The following is a 9,113-nucleotide window of genomic DNA, read 5'->3' as shown; positions in this document are numbered from 1 at the left end:
CGATCTTTGTGGTAATTGTGAATTTTTTTATTTTAAATCGGATTTATTAGAATTTTAATTTACAAACATTCAAACTATTATTAATATTAATTGAGTAATCATAATCATTAATATTTTGATTTCTAAACCGAAATCTAAAATTTATAACAATTTAGTTACAAACTATTAAATTGTTAAACAATTACAAGTATACGTCAAATACAAATAATTGTAAATGAATTACTTTAATTTCATATCAATTAAAACTATAAAACAACAAATTAAATATAATTAGTTTCAGTAAAATAAAACTAACCAAAATTCAAAGAGAAATGATTTTGTCCATCATTTCTAAATATTTATATATTATATATATTTACCAATATTCAAAGTAAAATATCAAAAACAAATATTATTTTTTTTCTCTCACTATCATTTTAATAATCGATCTTTGTGGTAATTTTTATTTTTTTAATTTTAAACGGGTATATTTTAAATTTTATTTACAAACATTATTTCTTAAATTAATATTAATTGAGTAATCATAATCATTAACATTTTGGTTTCAAAATCAAAATCTAAAATTTATAAAAATTCGGTTACAAAATATTAATTGTCAAACAATTATAAGTATACATCAAATACAAATAATTGCAAATAAATTACTTTAATTTCATGTCAATTAACATTATAAAACAACAAATTAAATTTAATTAGTTTCATTAAAATAAAACTGACTAAAATTAAAAGAGACATGACTTTGTCCATCATTTCTAAATATTTATATATTATATATATTTACCAATATTCAAAGTAAAAAGTCAAATAAAAATATTTAAATATATATATAATAGATGAAATTAAAGTAATTTATTTGTAATTATTTGTATACTTATAATTGTTTGATAGTTAATAGTTTGTAACCGAAATGTTAATGATTATGATTCATTTGCCAATATTAATAATAGTTTGAATGTTTGTAAATTAAAATTCTAATAAATCCGATTTAAAATTAAAAAAATTCACAATTACCACAAAGATCGATTTAACATTTGAAATTTTTTTACAATACATTCAGATTTGTGTTCTGAAATTTAAAATGATCTAATTTACTCAATTCAATTCAATGTCAGACATCTTTTAAACATGCTTAAAATCCTTTGAGTCAAACTTTTTCAACTGCAATTTGTAAGCTACTCAACATATACTACATTGAAGTAAAACTAAGAATATGAAACACACAAAGCAAAGTGACACTTAAAAACAACTAAAGAAGGAAAAGAGTTTAGAAGAGAGATGGAAAAAATATTGATGTATAAATATACCTTGTCATAACATTGAAAAACACTAATTCCTTGAATTTTTCATGTACCATTTTGCTCTGGGTATGATGGGTAGCGAAATTTGCCGGCTGGTCCCATCCCAACTTGGATTTCCTGGATAGTGGCATTGGTAGAATTTTATGTAAGAAACTATACATAGCATTAAGTCACTAAGAGCCAAATTGATTTCAAATATTGTATAGAATATAATTGAATTTATGACAGCAAAATTAGAAAAAGACAAAGAGAATAATTTTTTTTTTGTTGCAACGAATCAACCTATACCTCTTTCAGTGTATCTTTGGAGTAGAGTCGGCAATTTCGAAGAATAAGATGATTTTGTGAGGATGGCGAATAACTGGGAATTCATTAAAAAAAATTAGGGATTAGAGGAATTAAAAGAGGAAAAAATTATTTAGAAACTAAGTAGAAAAAAATGAGGTGAACATGGCACCAAAATTAGAAATAGACAAAGAGAAGAATTTTTTTTTTGTTGCAACGAACCAACCTATACCTCTTTCAGTGTACCTTCGGAGTAGAGTGGGCAATTTCGAAGAAGAAGATGATTTTTCGAGGATGGCAAATGACTGTACACAAGAGGGAAGAAGAAATTGTTGGAGGAAGTCATTAAAAAAATTAGGGATTAAAGAGATTAACAGAGGAAAAAAACTATTTAGAAACTAATTAGAAAAAATGAGGTGAAACATAAAAACACAAGAGAACTCTCTAAGGCGTACACATAAGCTTTTTTGTTGAGGTGGGATATGTTTGCACATGTGGAAGAAATACTATGAGGTGGCATGAGAGTTTACATGGGAGTCTGTTTTAAATAGATATAATAGATTACCAGTTAAAAATTACTCTACAAGTTCCTATAGCTTTGTCAAATAGTTAATCAGGTCTTAATATTTTAATGCTTATCGTAAAAGCCTTTTTAAATTTTCAAAATTTTATAATGAAATCTCTCTAAAAGCTAACACCATATAAGTTCCATTGAATATATTTATGTGTAAAATGTGTCTGAACTTTATTTCAATAATAATCAATACAATCACTAATTTATTTAAATAGACTATGTTCTATTTAATGGGCTTAATTAATGCTAATGGGCCTAATACGTACAAATAGACTATGTTATACTAACAACATTCCCTCTCAAGCTGATAAATGAATTTTTATCATTCTCAGCTTGCAAGTTGGTTGAATCTTTAGGTTGGTAAATCATTTGTTAACACAATTGTCAGCTGATGCTCAGATGGAATTTAGACTGTAGTTATCAATCCACTATCCAACTTCTGTTTGATGAAATGTCGATCTATCTCACTATATTTTGTTCTATCATGCTGAATGAGATTATGAACAATTCTGATGATTGATTTAATGTCATAAAACAACTTTATATGACCTTCACACTTTTATCTTTAAATCTTCTAGCACAAGTTTCATCCATAATATATAGCTCACAAATTTATAGTGTCATAGCTCTAAATTCAGTCTCAACGCTTGATCGAGCAACTATGTTTTGCTTATTACTCCTCCAAACAACAAGATTCCCACATAGGAAGTACAATAGTCTGAATAGTCACCATAAATGTAAGCCTGCATAGTTAGGCTTCCACCTCTTTTAAACAAGAGTCATCTCCTTGGAGTGGCATTGAGATATTGTAAAACATGATTTACAGCCTGCAAGTGTCTCACCCTCGGATCATGCATGAATTGGTTCAACACATTGACCTATTGTGTGCCAAGTAAATCAATTTTTCCACTAATCTCTAAAACCAACCATTGTCGACTTTTGCACTTTCCTCTTCAATGCTTATCTTGTGATTTCGCTCAATAGGAACACTTGTAGATTTGCATCTAAGTTTGCCTGTTTTTTGTAAAAAATCAAGCACATACTACCTTTCAGAGATAAAAACGTCTTGCTTTGAGTATGCTACCTCAATTATCAAGAAATGCTTGATTTTCCCAAGGTCCTTCATCTCAAACTCTGCATCTCTCTTTGAGGAATTGTCTCTCAGTCCAATCATCTTCTATAACAATAATATCATTAACATAAACAAGAAGTACGATTAGTTTTGAAGTAACAATGTCAATTTACAACAAATGAGGGTTAGAATTGTATATTCACCTTTTTAAAATTTCCTATTAAAACTTAAAGTATTTAACTCAAGATTGATCTTGGTTATGAAAACAAAAAACGAAGAACATTCTTGGTTAGTGAAAAACACACTCTAACTTATCTATTTAATTTGATAATTAAAAGACTAGAAATAGATAGAGATAATGGAAGAGATATCACACAACGATATATCCTGGCTCACCCAAATCGGGTTACGTCATGTCTTCACAATTGTGAGATTTTTCACCAAGTGTTCAAAATGGAGAATGTTCTTGGTTTTTACACCACTAGTCCATATCAACCTTGATTTGTTACACAACACTACCTTTCAGCCTAGAAAGAATTTCCATAAATTATCTTTCAATCTTTAGAGAGGATTGTTACACTTTACCTTTTAACATAAAAGAATTTTCTACAAACTACTCAAACTATTTTCAATACTATAGTCTTGAGTTATAAAGTGATGATTTAAAGAGTTTGGCAGAATCTAAGTAAGCTCAATACTTGTTTGATTTTAGATTTTTTAACAGAAGAATTCAGTAGAATGATTCTAAAATTCGAATGAGAAAGTAGAACTGATTCTTTGTATGTAAATGAGAGACTTTCAAGTGTATGAATGTAAGTAAGTGATGCATTGATTTTCACTTGACGCTCTGCATTTTCATTGAGCTTGAGGTTCCTTTTATAGGCTTCAAGGAGGCTCATGACAACTCATTTGATCATTGAAAATGGTCCAATTGTAATGTGTCAGTTTAATGGATAAGATCAAATTTAAAACAAGAATGTTCTCGTATGAACATTCTTCCTTTTCTATTTTGAAGAATGCTGAACTGTAAGCTTCTTTGTCATCCAACTTTGACAGTGATTCATGATCCCTTTATCATGTGTGTAGAAATCTTAGAGATGATTGTGCCAAGTCTGTTGTACCTTATTAACAGACAAAAGACACCTGACCTCTTGTTTTTCTAACTTAAAATGATTTATTTTGTATAGGTTTCTCTGTATTTCACTAGTAAAAAGAATATCCCCATTCGTTTGACTGATTGACCTATAAGATTTTTGATTGAAGACAACATTGTAACCATTGTCACTTAATTGAATTGTGCTATATAGGTTATGCTTTAGTCCTTTAACAAATAAAACATTTTTAATGAAGGGTGAAGAGCCATTACCAATTGTACAAGAACCTATTATCCTTCCTTTCTGGTTGCCTACGAAGCCTACTATTCATCCTTTCTTCAGGATCAACTTTTGGAACATAGACCTTTATTAGAGGATGCATAAAAACTTTGTTGTCTTTGAAGCATTGACTTTCATCACAGCATACATTATTAACTAGAGTTAGACGATCATATGCTTGATGCGATTACCAAAGGAAGACAATCACTTGTTTGTCAAGATTATCAAAGGCAGATGATCAGATGCTTGTTGTAGTCAACAGAGGCAGACGAATTAGAGCATTGCTTGTATGTATTGCCAAAATTATCAGAGACGCGTTTCAGAGTGTGTTCACCACACTTAAAAAAAGGAATTAGCAGTGGAGTCTTGGTATTCCTTTATCTTAGCCCATTAATTAGAGGATGAAACTTAAGGTCATACAAAATTCACTTGATATGGGAACTACACAATTAATTAGAACAATATTGCTTTAAATAGTTCCCACAAAATGATTTTGTTATCATCAAAACAAGTAAAAGTCACAGTTCTTCAAACCAACTTGGTTCTAACTGATCGAGTTGTTAGGTAACCTGAAATGCTCCTCTCCGTAGTTTTGGGCTTGAACTCAAATAGTGTCGGTCATGTGGCTACTTGTACTTGTTTGGTTCAAGTCAAATACTTGAAGAAGAAGAATCAAAGTTATAAAAGGATCTCACCACTTGAGGAACAAAATAATACGGACTAACAAGAACAAAAAATACGCGAGCTGAATATCAATCAATAATCAAATATTTAGATTTTATTTAGCACACAATTGTAACGTCATTCTAATTGTGCTAAGTCTATGAGTAATATTGTTACCATTCTCTAGTAAGATTAAATCCAGAAAACAAAAACTAAACATGGCTCGGTAGTGATTGTAAATCCTCAACGATTTGTGGTTTTCAAGTTAGGTGATTAGAAGACTTAAATTGTGAAGTTAAGTGATTGTAATTTGATTTGAATTACTGGATTAAATTCTTCTAGGTGAAGGAATTGAACGTAGCTATCAAGTTGGTAGTGAACCATAATAAATTACTGTGTTATCCCTCTTCCCACTATTTACTGCCTATGTTTTTACTTGTTTTATTTTCACCTTTTGTTAGCCCATAAATTTATTATAAAAAAAAAAATACATAATTCAAACTCCATTTTCTTGTGTATTGTCTCTACACTCTTCCTGTTAATTATTTGTTTTACCTAGTGCTGAGAAAATTTTTAAAAGTACAACTTTCTAAACACCCTCTTGTGAGAGCCTCTCTTTTTGTTTTCAGAAAACCTAAACCTATTCTTTTGTAACCTAGCTCAGTAATGGTTGTTTTCCTCAACAACTTGATTGTACTGAGCTAGAATATTGAGAAGACTCGAACATGATCAATTTGACTAGTAGGTGTTTAGTGGAAGTATAATTTAGTGGTGAATTAGTGGATTAAATTCTTCAAGTTGAAGAAAATGGATGTAACTACTGTGTTGGTAGTGAACTAGGATAAATTGACTGTGTTATTATATTTTTTGTGTATTTGCTCTATTTTTTTTTTAAACTTTAGTTTAGCCTTTTTATAAACTCAACTCAAATTGTTTTGGGGTACTTTTTGGGTTTGAGTATCCCATATTATATATTCCAAATGCCATCAAAGTTACCTCTTGAGGGTTCAACTAGGGGGACATTTATTTCCTCGCACAAAGTGTGGTGGACATATATGACGAAGTACATTAATTTTTTGATGTACTTTGGGAATACAAATTTCTTTTTCTTTTTAAGAAGAAATGATAAATACCACCATAATTAACTCACACAACTGTGAGATCCCAAGTTCAAATTCGGAACAAGACGTTCAACCTAATAATATCGGCATTTGTTAGTTCAGCTAAGAAATAAGGACGATAGCAAATATATCTAGAGTAAGAAGTATCTTATGTAGGGTGATAGTCAAATATATATATTTTTGAGTTTAATTTGCAACATTAATAGAGTAAAATATTTTACACTGTCAACACATCACAACCCTTTATTTCCATTACTTTAAAGGTAGTTACCATACAAGTGAAACATTTTTAAACTTCGGTTAGTTGTGATTCATTGTCAAAGTAAAAACTTTTTACACTAGCAATGCATATAAATTAAATTCAATATTTTGCCATTAGATTAAGTAACACTTATAATTTGATTTTCGTTTCTATACATTAAATCTTTTTCACATGAACCTGTTATAACCAAGTTAGTTTGAAGAACAATGATCCTTAATTATTTTCTAGGAACAATTTATAGATCTAATTTACTTATTTAAGTGTGCAGGTCCATGTCATGAAATCTAAAGGCTCTATGTTGCATCCTCTAATTAAAAGATAGATAAACAAGGAAATCAAGCCAGTGATATGAATAATATGTTAAATTTGTGTCTAACTCTGTTAAATGTGCTCTAAACGCGCCTCTATTGAATTTGATTGCAAGTTTACTCTGATGATTCTACGTCAGATAGATCTGGTAAACTAGTTGACCTTTTCGTCAACGCTTCAAGTCAACACTCTGATAAATTGAATGATAAGAAGTCAACATTCCAACATCCTTTGTTCATCATAGTAGACTTATCCTCTTATTGAAGAAGTGAATGACTTCCTTTGAAAATGTCATCCTTTGGTATTCCTACCGCTTCTATCAAGATACATTGAATCAATTATGAAGACAAATTTAGACAAGTTTTTAATGTTGATTTAAGGTCTTCGAAGATTTGATACAAGTCACTATTTCACGGTTATTTCAAGTAATCACAACAATGGTCAGAAACCTTATACGGTTAAAAAGAATTGATATTGGACGTAGCTACTTTGTTGATGGTGAATGTAACAACCCGACGCCAGTTATCGACATTGTTATATCTTTGAAATTAACTTACTATTATAATCTATTAATATTTGTACTTTCTCTCTGACTCAATTTGATAAAACCTTTGATTTTGAAATGATTATTGTTTCTACCAAATTTATTTTTATAAATTAAAATATTGATTCTTATGGTAAAGTTGTTACTAATCAAAAGCTGATTTTTAGTAAATGACTTTATGATGATGGATAATTTTGAAGATGTGTTTGATATGATGATGATGATGATGATGATGATGATGATGATGATTATTATTATTATTATTATTATTATTATTAATATTATTATTATTATTATTATTATTATTATTAATATTATTATTATTATTATTATTATTATTATTAATATTATTATTATTATTATTATTATTATTATTAATATTATTATTATTATTATTATTATTATTATTATTGTAACAAATTTTTTTTAGGTTTAACAACAAAATCATGTAACATTGTTACGGTTAAACTTATCATTTTGTTTCCTCTTGGAATTACGGCCTTTTGAAGACTTGGCTTATTTAATGTTTTATTTTATTTTTTATTCTAGGACCGTAAAGAAAGAAAATAAGAGAGAAATGTTTTATTTCCTTTAAAGAAATTTTTGTAGTTTGTTGTATGGTTGTTGGAGTTACAACCTTGTTTGTTTCTTTGGGAGATTGATTATACTTAAAGCTGGATTTCTTTTATTTTCAAAAACTTATTTGTGGCTTTTATAACATCAAGTGATTCCAATGAAAATTATCCTATTTCAAAAAGTTTTGATTCATGGCCTTAATCGATTTGAATTTCATGTTTTAATGATTAATCAATTATAAGTAGTAGTTGTAAGACCCGTAATTTTAAAGTACACTTTATGTATTTTTGGGGTATTTTGGATTTTGGCTCGGAGGCTTTTAAGCCAAAGTTAATTATATTTTGGAGTTTTATAATCAAAAAGATATTTCGATGCCAATTAGAATTTCTCGTCGATAAATAAATTGAAATTAACTGCGGTGAATACTTTACGGTTAATTTTATGCGTTTCGGGCGAAACGGTAATTTAACAAATATCTAGATATTTTGAGATATTTGTTAAGTTATATTTTTATATATATATGTTTGCTTGGAGGGAAAAAGAAAGGAAAACTAGAAGGAAGGAAAAGGAAAAGAAAATAGTATAAAAGGAAGGAAGGAAGGAAAAAGGAAGAAAGGAAAAACAAAGGAAAGAAAAAGAAAGGAAGGAAAATTGGAATTCCATCTTCTTCCTCTCAACCGTGACCCATTTTCCCTCTTTCTCCCATTTTCATTTTCGTTGCTTTTCTTTCTTCAAGACTAGTAACCCAAGGTTGGGTGAGTGCTAGAACAAAGATTTCGCAACTTCACTCTTCCTCTTTGATTCGAAAACGAAGAAAAACGGTTTTGAGATCCAAACACAAACCCCTCCGTTTCTTCTAGATCCAAACCTCATTTCTCGAAGAGATAGAAGGGAAAGTTGCTCACCACCACGCTACGGTGCTAGGGAACTAATTTGGAAGCGGCGTTGCGAGCGAAGATTTTACCGGAATTACTCGCGGTACCGAAAACGCACGTTAAAGCTAACGTTAAGGTAAGGGATCCTTCCAAACTTCTAG

Source organism: Cicer arietinum, chromosome 7 (assembly GCF_000331145.2).
Source record: "Cicer arietinum cultivar CDC Frontier isolate Library 1 chromosome 7, Cicar.CDCFrontier_v2.0, whole genome shotgun sequence".
In the NCBI taxonomy this organism is placed as follows: Eukaryota; Viridiplantae; Streptophyta; class Magnoliopsida; order Fabales; family Fabaceae; genus Cicer; species Cicer arietinum.
This window is presented reverse-complemented; position numbering follows the sequence as displayed.